Raw genomic sequence first — 12,343 nt, 5'->3', positions numbered from 1 at the left:
TCTGGACCATAACCCTTCCAATGAGTCAATAATGCTGCTGACCTCATATTCCTCATGGTTGTCAACAGAGATAGGACTAGGAAGACGCAAACACAGAGGTAAACCAATTACAAACTAATGATTTCAAGAGGGAAACATGATAAACATTGGAGATGTGCATAGCAGAAGGAAGGTCAAGAGAAAAGGCAACTGGATTGACCCATCTGAGAATTTGAAAAGGCCCAAGATAAGCCAGTTTATTGGAAGGCACACGAAGGTTCAAGTTGTGGGATGACAGCCAAACCCTCTCCCGACCTGATAGGTAGACGCGGGTAAACGCCTACGGTCAGCCTGGAACTTTTGGCGCTGCATAGACCGACAAAGGCAAGAATGGTTGAAACCTATAATTTGCTATGAACGGGACAACTGGAAGGAAGCATTGATAGTACTATTACTAGCGAACTCCGCCCAAGGTAACAGGTCAGACCAATTTTTGTGGTGATCTGAGACATAGCAATGGAGGAACTGTTCCAGAGCTTGGTTAGACTATTGGAGAAACGGTCTACAACCATCAGGACAGGATAATAGTATTGCCATTGGAAACAGGAAGGTCGACAATGAAGACCATCTATAGATGTGTCCAAGGATGCTCAATATTTGCAATAGGTTGTAGAAGACCCAGAGAAGATGCCAAGGGGTCTTATTCTGTTCACGGACTGAGCAGGAGGCAACATACACAGCAACATCAGAAGGGAGACCTGGCCACCAGAATTGTCGAGTGATGGATCAAATTATTTGGTTCTTGCCCGGTTGACCTGCAGCTTTAGGATAGTGGAAAGTTTGCAAAAGTTTGGTGCAAAGATTCTCAGGTACAAAGCACTTGCCACTAGGTTTCTCTAGAGGTACGTATGGTGACCAAAATATGGTCAGGAGGTATAACTGGAGTCGGTACATACACCTCCTTGGACAGAGGCAAAAATTGTTGAGAGAGGGCATCAGTCCTAACATTCTTACTACCAGGCAGATAGGAGGCCACATAATTAAAAAGAGATAAAAAAAAGCGCCCATCTGGCCCTCCTGCAACTGGACAGGTGGCTTCCACAAGCGCTCTTCCACAAGGGTCTCTTTCTGAGCCTGATGTCGATTAGGATTAAAAAAAAGACACCAATGCCTCGAGATCCTCTGGTAAATCTCTGGCCACAACTTCATCTTTAATCGCATCAGAAAGCCCATGAAATAAAGCAGCAACAAGGGCTTCATTGTTCTACCCTACCTCTGCTGCAAGTGCACGGAACTCAATGGCATACTGGGCTACAGATCTCGTACCTTTTTTTGAAAAGAAACCAATGGCACTACTATCGTATGAGACCTTAATTCAATCATTTAGTAGGCAATTGTTAATACAGAAGCGGAGTCACTTTAGAAAAGAGACTGTGTATAATTTTTGACGCAAAACGTCATATAAACAAGTTCCATCTTGCTATATATTTAGAATTTAAGTAAGTGGTGTATATAATCTCAGCTGCAAATAAGCAGAAATATATAGAATTTTATACCCACTGTTTAACTTACACTTAACTTCGCATACAAAGATATATCATTTTGGAGATATAAATAACACGCTATATACTTAACTCTTATATAAGAATTGGTAACTTCGTATACAAAAAGTTTGGTGTATCACATCTCTAAGACGCAAGTATACAGCAGTTCCCACTCCAGCCTACATTTAACACTCAAGTACTAGGAGCAACAATCTTAACTTATATTTATTTGCTGACATCAATAAAATCGGTGCTTAAGTGTGATTTTAAGTTCATTCCTATTTTAAACGCAACCCAATAAAAGTTATATTTTAATTTGTAATCTGTTTTCTCCCCTTTCACTTATTCCTTAGGGAATAATTTGTGTCACCCAGTTAGATTTAATTTACCTTTAGACCTAGGTGTGCTATAAGTGTATACTTTCTCTCTTTCTTTGCTATAATACGTTTTTATACACAGCACCCACATCCTGACAAACTATTGAATAATTGTAGGAATTAAGGTCTCATACGATAGTAGTGCCATTGGTTTCTTTTCAAAATTCCAATAATTCCAATACCTGATTCTCAGGTCTCTTACCAATAGAGCACACATACAATTTAATCTAACTTACCATTATGTCTTCAAAATGGGAGCAAGACAGACAATCTAGACAACGAAAAAGGGAAACAGACCTTAATGATGTATTCAAAAATCCATCCACTAATGCCTCAAATATACAAGATAAAATGAACTCAAAACTCAGGGAAGTACACAAATTAATGTTTAAACATGATAAGTTATGGTGGAACCATCATTTCTTCGAGAAATATATTGAATTAAAATTAATCCCCAGAGGATTGAGAATACAATTATTCCCAGCATTTGAGTTCCGCAACCCATCACACAATATTGAATGGGAAGAAGCATTAACAGAATGCTCAGGAAAACTGATGAAAATACTCATTAAACATGATAAGGAAGAATATGACTGTTTGGAAATCAAAGTTCAGGAATTAAATAAACAATTAGAAGAATTTGAACCTCTCTCTAATTTTGAGGAAACATATAAACAATATCAAAAAGAACTGGATAAGTATGAAAATGAAATAAAACAAACAAAACAAGGGAAACTAAGTAGGGACAAAACTGACTATGCAAACCAAAAGGTTTATAAATGGAAAATTAGAACTAATACCAACAAAGGGCGACAATCTAGGGTAAACTTGGTTCAAAGTGATGTCTCAGACACAGAGGGAGAGGAATCTGAAACTTTAGAATCAGATGTGGAACCTCAAACCCCCAATTTGGAGAGAAACATAAGAATAACAAGAGGAAAAAGGAAGGATTTTTTAGGGGCAGGAGCCTCGTCAAGTGGAGACACACCAGAAGAGGCAGGGGGAAAACCAAAAAGACAAAACAAAAGCCAAACATCGAACAGAACCAACAAGAAAAACTGGAAACCCTATCAAAGAGCTCCCAGCCCCTTCTCCCAAATCAAACTGACTCACTGAGAATTATAAACTTGTCACAAAAACTACTATCAGAAGCTCACATCCAAGTTTTATCCAAAGGCATGTCATTTTGCCCCACACCGAAACTTGATAAATTCGAATTAATTAAAGATGTACACTTATTTGTTCGAAAAATAGCATTGAAAAGAATCTACAGTAGAAATACTACTCAATCAGAACCTGTAGAACCAATTCCAACACAATGTTGGACAGAAGATGAGAGAGAAACTCTAGAAACACTAGAAACTCTACTGACAGAGAATACTTTTGGACAAGAACAACCAGCTGATTCCTTGACAGAAAGAAAATGGCGAGATAAGATAATAAATAAGTCATCTTTTATGCCTAAGATAAATCAATGCCCTCAACTACAGGTGTTCATTGATGTAGTTTGTAATGAAATACTGCAGTTATCAGACAAACTAACTGAAAGAAACTTAACAACTCAGGAACAAAGGGCATTAAATGACATGAGAAACTGGGATGATGTCATCATCCGAAATTCAGATAAGGGGGGAAATATAGTTCTGTGGCCCATTAACATGTACAAAAAAGAAACAGACAAACAACTCAGGGACACATCGTGCTATAAAAAGCTAAGCTTTAATCCAAATAAAATATTCCTCCATGAATATTTGAATATCATAGAAATGGCTAAATTTGATAATCTACTCACAAACAAAGAATACCAATTTCTCAAAGTGAAGGAACCAACAGTAGCAACTTTCTACTTAATTCCAAAAATTCACAAAAACCAACAACAACCCCCAGGACGGCCAATTGTGTCTGGCATTAACAGTGTTACGGAGAAAGCGAGTAGATACATTGACTTCAGACTCAGGAATTATCTTCGTCAATTAGCATCATATGTACAAGACACTACTGACGTCTTGGTTCAGCTAGAAAATGTACACCTTTTACCATCTACATGGCTAGTCACGGCTGATGTTGAATCACTATATACCTGTATAAATCACGATCTAGGTATAGAAGCTGTACAGTGGTTTCTCTCTATGGGATCTGAGGAAGACCCAGCTCATGATAGTTTTGTTCTACAACTGTTAAAATTCATTTTGACACATAATTTCTTTACTTTTGATAACGGTTTTTACCTTCAAACCAGAGGCACGGCAATGGGTACTGCCTGTGCCCCCACCTATGCCAATCTCTTTCTTGGCTGGTGGGAGCAAAAACATGTGTTCTCAGATGACAATACTGAGGATTTAAATAAAATACCTTTATGGATGAGATACATAGACGATGTGCTCTTCCTATGGGAAGGGACTCGTACAGAATTGGACCAATTCATGGCCAAACTGAATACCAACACATTAAACATCAAATTGACCTATGAAGCAAGCCAAGAAAGCATTGACTTTCTAGATCTAAAAATCATAAAAACAATAACAGGCACATTGGAAACAGATGTCCATCGTAAGAAAACTGCTACTAACAGTTTACTTTTTAGTACAAGTGCTCATGCTCCAAACACAGTAAAAGCGCTCCCCACAGGAGAATTTCTCAGGATGAGACGCAATTGCTCCACAGAAGAGAACTATAAAATAAGAGCAAGAGAATTAACTGAGAGATTAATCTCAAGAGGTTATAGCAAAAGAACAATAAAAAAAGCAGAATTTAGAGCTAAAAATACCATGAGACAGGAACTGTTGAAAACGAAAATTAAATCGAAACAAGAACAAGTGAGATTCATCTCCACCTACAACCCTAAAAGCTCTCAAATTCTAAATATTATGCAAAATAACTGGCACATTCTAACCTCTGATCCTGTAATCTCCAAAATTGTGGGAGAAAAAGTACAAACGGGCTTCAGAAGAACCCGCAATCTCAAGGATCTTATTAGTCCCAGCCACCTACAGGGACCAAGAACTTTGGGAGCCTTCAAGAAAGGATCATTCAAATGTGGAACATGCAGTACATGCAGCTTCATGGTCAATAAACAAGAAATTACTGATCGGTTTGAGAAAATCCATAAAATTGAATCCTACATTAACTGCCACACGGAAGGAGTCATATACGTTTTACAATGCAAATGCAATCTGTTATATGTTGGCATGACAACAAGAAAAATAAGACAAAGACTCCAAGAACATCTGAGGAACATAAAAAATGCAACTAAAGATATGCAAGAAGGAAAAAACATGACATCTGTAGCTCGTCATTTCCTGAAAAGACACAATTCCAAACAGTCTGATTTGAAATGCTTTGGGATTCAGAAAATACATTTGGGCATAAGGGGTGGCAATGTAGAGAATGTCCTACTCAGAGCGGAGAGCAAATGGATCTTCCTTTTGAATTCAGTTCAACCGAATGGACTAAATGAAGTAAATAATTTTACTCCTTTTTTCTAAAAACAGATTATCTAAGTAAGATAAACAACAATAGCAACGAAATACACGGGTACACTTCATGTACATTGTCAATGAATTAACGCTTGCTATAAAAACAATCTATAGAAACCTTATCTCTATCACGGTACACTAACACACTCTGATAACACTAAGTCACTGGTTAAGTGCTGTTGCACTAACTATAACACCACTCAGTATGGTCTTTATTAATGATCCAACCACGCACTTATATCAGTTTATAAATCTTTTTCTCATATTCTCTCTTTAAGATTAAATGAATTAATACACACGATAAGGCCCTCTATAGGGATCTTATGATCCCCTATATAAGTACACATCAATTCTAGTCATGTTTGAGGTTAATAGTCTATACACATTTCCCCCCCCCCCTTTTTCCTTTTCGAAATATATTTTTTGTTTCAATTTCTTTATTCACGGTTTTAACACGCTATTTCATATCATGCTTGTCACAAAATATAAAAAGCAGATTAGGTTTCATAAAGAATACAATCCTGGTTAAAGTTCTGACTATACTATTATCAGATCTAGCAATATGTTAAATTCAACAACACCTTAGAATAAGTTAATACAAAATAGCTTGCTATAACAACACGAATTTATGCACAGAGTCACTGTTGTCAACAAAACATCAGCTACCTCTGTGAATATACTTGGCAAATGAAAACCTTTTTGAACAGGTTAACTGTTTTCACTATACCATCATTTCATTAGTTTCATCTATCATCAGGCTTTGGAAAGAATTCAAGAATAAGCTCACAACAGGATCAAATAAACCGTTCTATAGTAGAATTCAGACACGTCTCTCTACGTCAATCATTAGTCCATCTCGTGTCATTGGTCTTAATTACAATACACGCCTATTGGGGGCGTGTTTCCAACGGCCTTAAAAAGCCGCCAATATTGCGGCGCGTTCACCTTTGAAAAAGCAACGTGAAGTTGCGAAACATGTTAGGGACGATAGGGCAATGGTGAGGAGTCCTAGGAGCTCCTGTGTTTTTAGACAGCCTTAAGCTACCGCAAATTACTGTAGTCAACTATGATTTAACTTGTATTATTGAATGCTCAGATCTAACTATGTGTTAATGTTTAGCGCTGGTACCGAATGTGCTATTCCTCCTGTAATGGCTAACTCTAAATCTTATAATATACAATAACCGGACAATAGAATTACGTTAGTGGCTATTGCCTAATAAGTTAAAATCAACCGTGAGTTGTACTGGGTATATATTCACGATACCTTTAGCTGTAAGTTATATCTGCCCCAAAGCTATTGGGCACTCAGTATATTTAAAACGCAATTGTATTTGCCTTGCGTTTAATTATTAAGTGCAGCTTGATCACATAAGCACAATTTCGCCTCTAATACGGCTCATACAATAGAGCAGTGCACAAACTGAATTTGTGGCAATTCTGTTTGTATGGGAGGTGGAACATACACAGATTAAAATAGTCAGCTGCGAGTGTGTAAATCCAAACGAACAGTAGGTTTAACTCTATAGACTCACAATACAAGCAGAATCTTTGAACATCTCTTTGCCACAGCTCAGATGTTACTGGGAATAGATACATTTTATTGTATTAATAAACTACACTATTTAATTACCGGAACACTGTGAGGTACTTTAATAGATACTCAATTAAATCTGTGGAGATAGGAACAGATATGCTCCATTGTTGCAAAATATATAATTACTTAGTTGCCGCAGTACAGTGAGCTACTTAAACTGACACCAAATGAAACCGTGAGTAGACAAATCTTACCGAAGTTCGTTTAACACAGACAGCTCAAGTGCATACAACTAAGAATACAATCTTTGCAATTCAAATTTGAGTATATCCAGTAGCAACGGTTTTTATATATAACCGCAGAGGAAGTTAACATAATTAAGTTTATCCAGTTGAACAAGGATATACAATGTCTCAATAAACAGAAATTGTATCAGAATTTAGTTGAATCATTAATATACACTATAAGAGTGCTTATGTAAGTTAGCTCTTGATGTTTTGGAGTGAATAGCCTACACCTCAGTCATTTAGTAGGCAATTGTTAATACAGAAGCGGAGTCACTTTAGAAAAGAGACTGTGTATAATTTTTGACGCAAAACGTCATATAAACAAGTTCCATCTTGCTATATATTTAGAATTTAAGTAAGTGGTGTATATAATCTCAGCTGCAAATAAGCAGAAATATATAGAATTTTATACCCACTGTTTAACTTACACTTAACTTCGCATACAAAGATATATCATTTTGGAGATATAAATAACACGCTATATACTTAACTCTTATATAAGAATTGGTAACTTCGTATACAAAAAGTTTGGTGTATCACATCTCTAAGACGCAAGTATACAGCAGTTCCCACTCCAGCCTACATTTAACACTCAAGTACTAGGAGCAACAATCTTAACTTATATTTATTTGCTGACATCAATAAAATCGGTGCTTAAGTGTGATTTTAAGTTCATTCCTATTTTAAACGCAACCCAATAAAAGTTATATTTTAATTTGTAATCTGTTTTCTCCCCTTTCACTTATTCCTTAGGGAATAATTTGTGTCACCCAGTTAGATTTAATTTACCTTTAGACCTAGGTGTGCTATAAGTGTATACTTTCTCTCTTTCTTTGCTATAGATCTCGTACCTTGCTGAATAGACATGAGTAGTTTGGCAGCAGAGGAGGAGCGAGCCAGAACATAAAAAATCCTTTGAAAGGAGGCCACAAATACAGGGAAGTTAGATTTCACAGGTTTATTAGTCTCCCACAAGGGATTAGCCCAAGTATGAGCCGTGCCAGAGAATAATGAAATTAGAAATCCCACCTTAGCTCTGTTAGAGTGAAACGCCTAAGGTAACATCTCAAAGTAAATGCCCACCTGGTTCAAAAAACCTCTGCATTGATTAGGATCGCCTCCATAACGCTGAGGTAGAGGTGCAGAACCGGACATGCTCCTGGTAGGACTAGGTGCAACAGCGATAATGGAGGCAGGATCAGCCATAGGTTGTGGGGCACTCTGATCCAAATGTGCAGTGCGAGTCAGGAGGGTTTGCAGGGCTAGTGCAAATTGATCCATGCAGTGATCCTGTTCATACATCCTGGAAATGATGGTGAGTAAAGGTGGATTATCAGCACTGTCAGGATTCATGGCACTTGCGTAATGTCAGGGAACTCACAGGAACAGGGAAAACCTCAGGAGTAATCACAGGAGGTTTATAAACAGAATTTTAAACGTTTACTGGTTTTGTTATCAAGAGGACCAGACTCCTCAATATCCAAAGTAACCAATACTTCTTTCAACAAAGAACGAATATACTCAATCTTAAAAAGATAAGTAGATTTATCAATGTCAGAGGTAGGATCTTCTGAACCAGCTAGATCCTCATCAGAGGAGAATATTTCAGTATATTGTCAGTCATTACAAAATTCATCAGTTTTATGATAAGTTTTAAAAGACCTTTTACGTTTATTAGAAGGCGGATTAGCAGATATAGCCTTCTGTATTGCATCAGCAATATAATTTTTCATATCAACAGGGATATCATGTACATTAGATGTTGAGGGAACAACAGATATTGTACTAGTACTGATAGAAACATTTTCGGCATGCAAAAGCTTATCATGACAACTGTAACATACTACAGCCGGAGATATAATCTCAGCTAACTTACAACAGATACACTTAGCTTTGGTAGAACTGTGTTAGACAGCATGGCTCCTACAGTAGCTTCTGAGACAGGATTAGATTTAGACATCTTGCAAAATGTAAAAGAAAAAATAACATTTAGACAAAATATTCAATTTGCTCATATAGCAGTTTCAGGAATGGGAAAAAATGCAAACAGCATAGACCTCTGAGCATAAAGAAGGTAAGAGGCATATAGCAAGTGGGGTAAATTAAAACCAATTTTTTGGGCCGCCAAGTATGAAGAACGACGCAAAATAAAGTAGAAAAAAAATTTGGGCACCAACAAACATCCGGAAATGACGCAACTCGCGTCATGAGCAACGCAACTTTGTGCCAAACAACCTGGCGTCAACAAAGACGCAGAAAATGACAAAGTCCCCCCGCGTTGCAAGTCACAGGCTAGCCACACCACAGCACCGCTGCTGGATAACAGAGAATGCAGGCATGATGCTGGTATGTCTAACATACCAATCAAAGGCTCAACTGCTAATCCACGAAGAGGATCCATTAAAAGTGGAACAAGAAAACCATGGCCCAAAACCGCCCTAGCGGAGAAGGCCCTGCCCCCCTGAAAGGAGAACTAAAGCGAAGCGGCGGAACCCACCGACCAAGCCCCTGCAAGATAGCGGCATGCCCAATCTCTCCCGGTATGTCTTGCATACCAATCAAACGCTCCACCGCTAATCCATGAAGAGGATCCATTAAAAGCGGAACGAAATGAGGAGTCTAAACCACCCAAAGGGTAGCAAGAAAACCATGGCCCAAAACCGCCCTAGTGGAGAAGGCCCCGCCCCCCTGAAAGAAGAACCAAAGCGATGCGGCGGGGGCAGCCACCGACCAAGCCCCCAGAAGAGAGCCCAATCTCTCCTGGTATGCGGACCCGAAGGTCCGGATGTAGATGTATAGTGTAGTTTGTGAAAACAAACAATAAAACAATACACTCAAGGTCCCGCTGGACCCGCCAGGCACAACAGGCATCACTGACAACACAACAAAGTGCACACAAAATCCGAACCCAACAGTCCGCGAACAAATTCCAAGGAAGTAACAAAAAGCAAGTCCATCACAGAAATTCCTGAAGGAATAATCAAATAAAAAAATATCCTAAAAGGATGAAAGAAAATAAGGCAGCACAAAGGCATCTTCCAAAAAAAAAACTCTGGGAAAGGACACGAGCGACCAACAGGAGACCATCAACATCCCAAATAGTCTAGCTCGAAGCACCATTCGATGACACATTCCCCGACTGATAGAGGAGAGGATCCCCCAATAAGTCGAAAAGACGACTGAGTAGAACGCGCAGCCGCGCGATCCGATAACGAAGGGTGCAACACGGAGGAATATTCACACCCCGGAGGTAACTAAATAGACCCACCCGAAGTCTAGACACCTGGGATAATCAAGCAAGAACACAACTGCGCAGAAACCTCCGGATCCTGCAGGCGAACCAGCGCCATCAATATATTGAAGCGGAAATGACCCGCCATCTCCAGGGGAAACAAACCACCCTGTGCGGAGGGAGAATTAACATTAGGGTTACCCGCAAATGTAGAGGAAGGGTGCTGTTGGGAATCCGCCGCTTGAGGGACAGAGCCCCCAGAGGCTGATGGCTCAATAGGCCCCTGGTTCCCCGAGCCCGAGGAAACCTGGCACTCTAAGAAGGCACAAGAGACAGGACTAATAAACCTGCGTCAGTGGGGCCGAAGCACCTTCCTCACAAGAGGAAGAATCGGAATCAGAAACAACGACAGTCTCAGCTTCAGAATCCTCCATGGTTAAAACCAAAGAGAAAATTAGGACAATACAAAAAAATGAACGGCACCTGACACCCACAATGGCTGGAGCACTCACCACCTCCTATGACCAGATCCAAACGAAGCAGGAAGTCTTCGTCGCCACACACAGGAATGCGGAAGCGTAAAAGCCCAGCATAACAACGCCCGGTCATAAGGTGAACTGTAAAGTCCAAAAAAGCACGCCAGAAAAAGGCGGCAACTAGGCCCCACTAAATCCTTCAAGCAATTCTCCTGTCTCAGCCCCAGAGCCAATAACCACTACACAAAGCAGGGAGATCACATAAGAAACATGATTAAGGAACCGCACCCTGTTCACAAATCCCCCCTAAGGAAGGAATTATCCCATTATTCCCCGATCCGTACAGAGGAGTCTCACTGAGACACATACCTATCTGTCACATAACATAACATTCATATTGATAAAATGAATCGATCTTACAGGAATCTACGCAGTGGAACAGGAACACGGCCCTTTAAGTGTGATGGATAGTAGCGTCACCTCGGTCATGGACATGAGAGAAGACAGCAGGTAGCGAAGCGAGGATCGGCAACGCCAAGTGCTAAAGGAGCTGTTAATACGAATAGGGATGGTGTCGCAGAGAGAGCTCCCACTGCATCTCCAGACTCTAACATACGAGCAATGACTTGTGGAAGGAGAGCAAACGGAGGAAACAGGTATGCCAGAGAAAAAATCCAAGGAACCTCTAAAGCATCTATCAGAGAGGCATGAGGATCCCTTGATCTTGAACCGTACCTTGGAGGCTTGGTGTTTTGACGAGATGCCATCAGATCTCTGGAACCCCCCATCTGAGGGTCATCATTAAGAACACCTCTGGATGGAGAGACCACTCCCCGGGATGAAAAGTCTGTCTGCTCAGAAAATCTGCCTCCCAGTTGTCCACTCCTGGAATGTGGATAGCAGATAGGAGACAATCGTGAGCTTCCGCCCACAATGCAAGTCACCTCCTTCATGGCCAAGGAACTCTGAGTTCCTCCCTGGTGGTTGATGTAAGCCACTCAGGTGATGTTGTCTGACTGGAATCTGATAAACCGGACTAAAGATAACTGAAGCCAAGCTATCAAGGCATTGAAGTCTGCGCTCAACTCCAAGATGTTTATGGGAAGAGAAGACTCCCCCCGAGTCCACAGGCCCTGAGCCTTTAGAGAGACCCAAACTGCCCCCCAGCCTAACAGGCTGGTGTCCGTAGTGACAATCACCCAGGAAGGTCTCAGGAAGCAAGTTCCCCGAGCCAGATTGTCCTGTGAAATCCACGACAATATTTTGGGGATCCAGAGCTATCCTCTGCGATAAATCTGAATGGTCTCTGTTCCACTGACTGAGCATGCATAGTTGCAGAGGACCCAGATGGAACCAAGCAAAAGGATTTATGTCCATGGAAGCAACCATCAGAACAATCACCTCTATGCATTGAGACACTGATGGACGAATAGCA

General features: G+C 40.1%; 1 protein-coding gene across 1 annotated transcript in view; it reads right to left on the bottom strand.

The window, feature by feature from the left end:
* The window catches only part of PITPNB (phosphatidylinositol transfer protein beta), a gene marked incomplete in the record, with an annotated part of 520,198 nt that overhangs the window by 65,997 nt on the left and 441,858 nt on the right, over nucleotides 1-12,343 (bottom strand).

Source organism: Bombina bombina, chromosome 2 (genome assembly GCF_027579735.1).
Source record: "Bombina bombina isolate aBomBom1 chromosome 2, aBomBom1.pri, whole genome shotgun sequence".
Taxonomy (NCBI): domain Eukaryota; kingdom Metazoa; phylum Chordata; class Amphibia; order Anura; family Bombinatoridae; genus Bombina; species Bombina bombina.
This window is presented reverse-complemented; position numbering and strand designations above follow the sequence as displayed.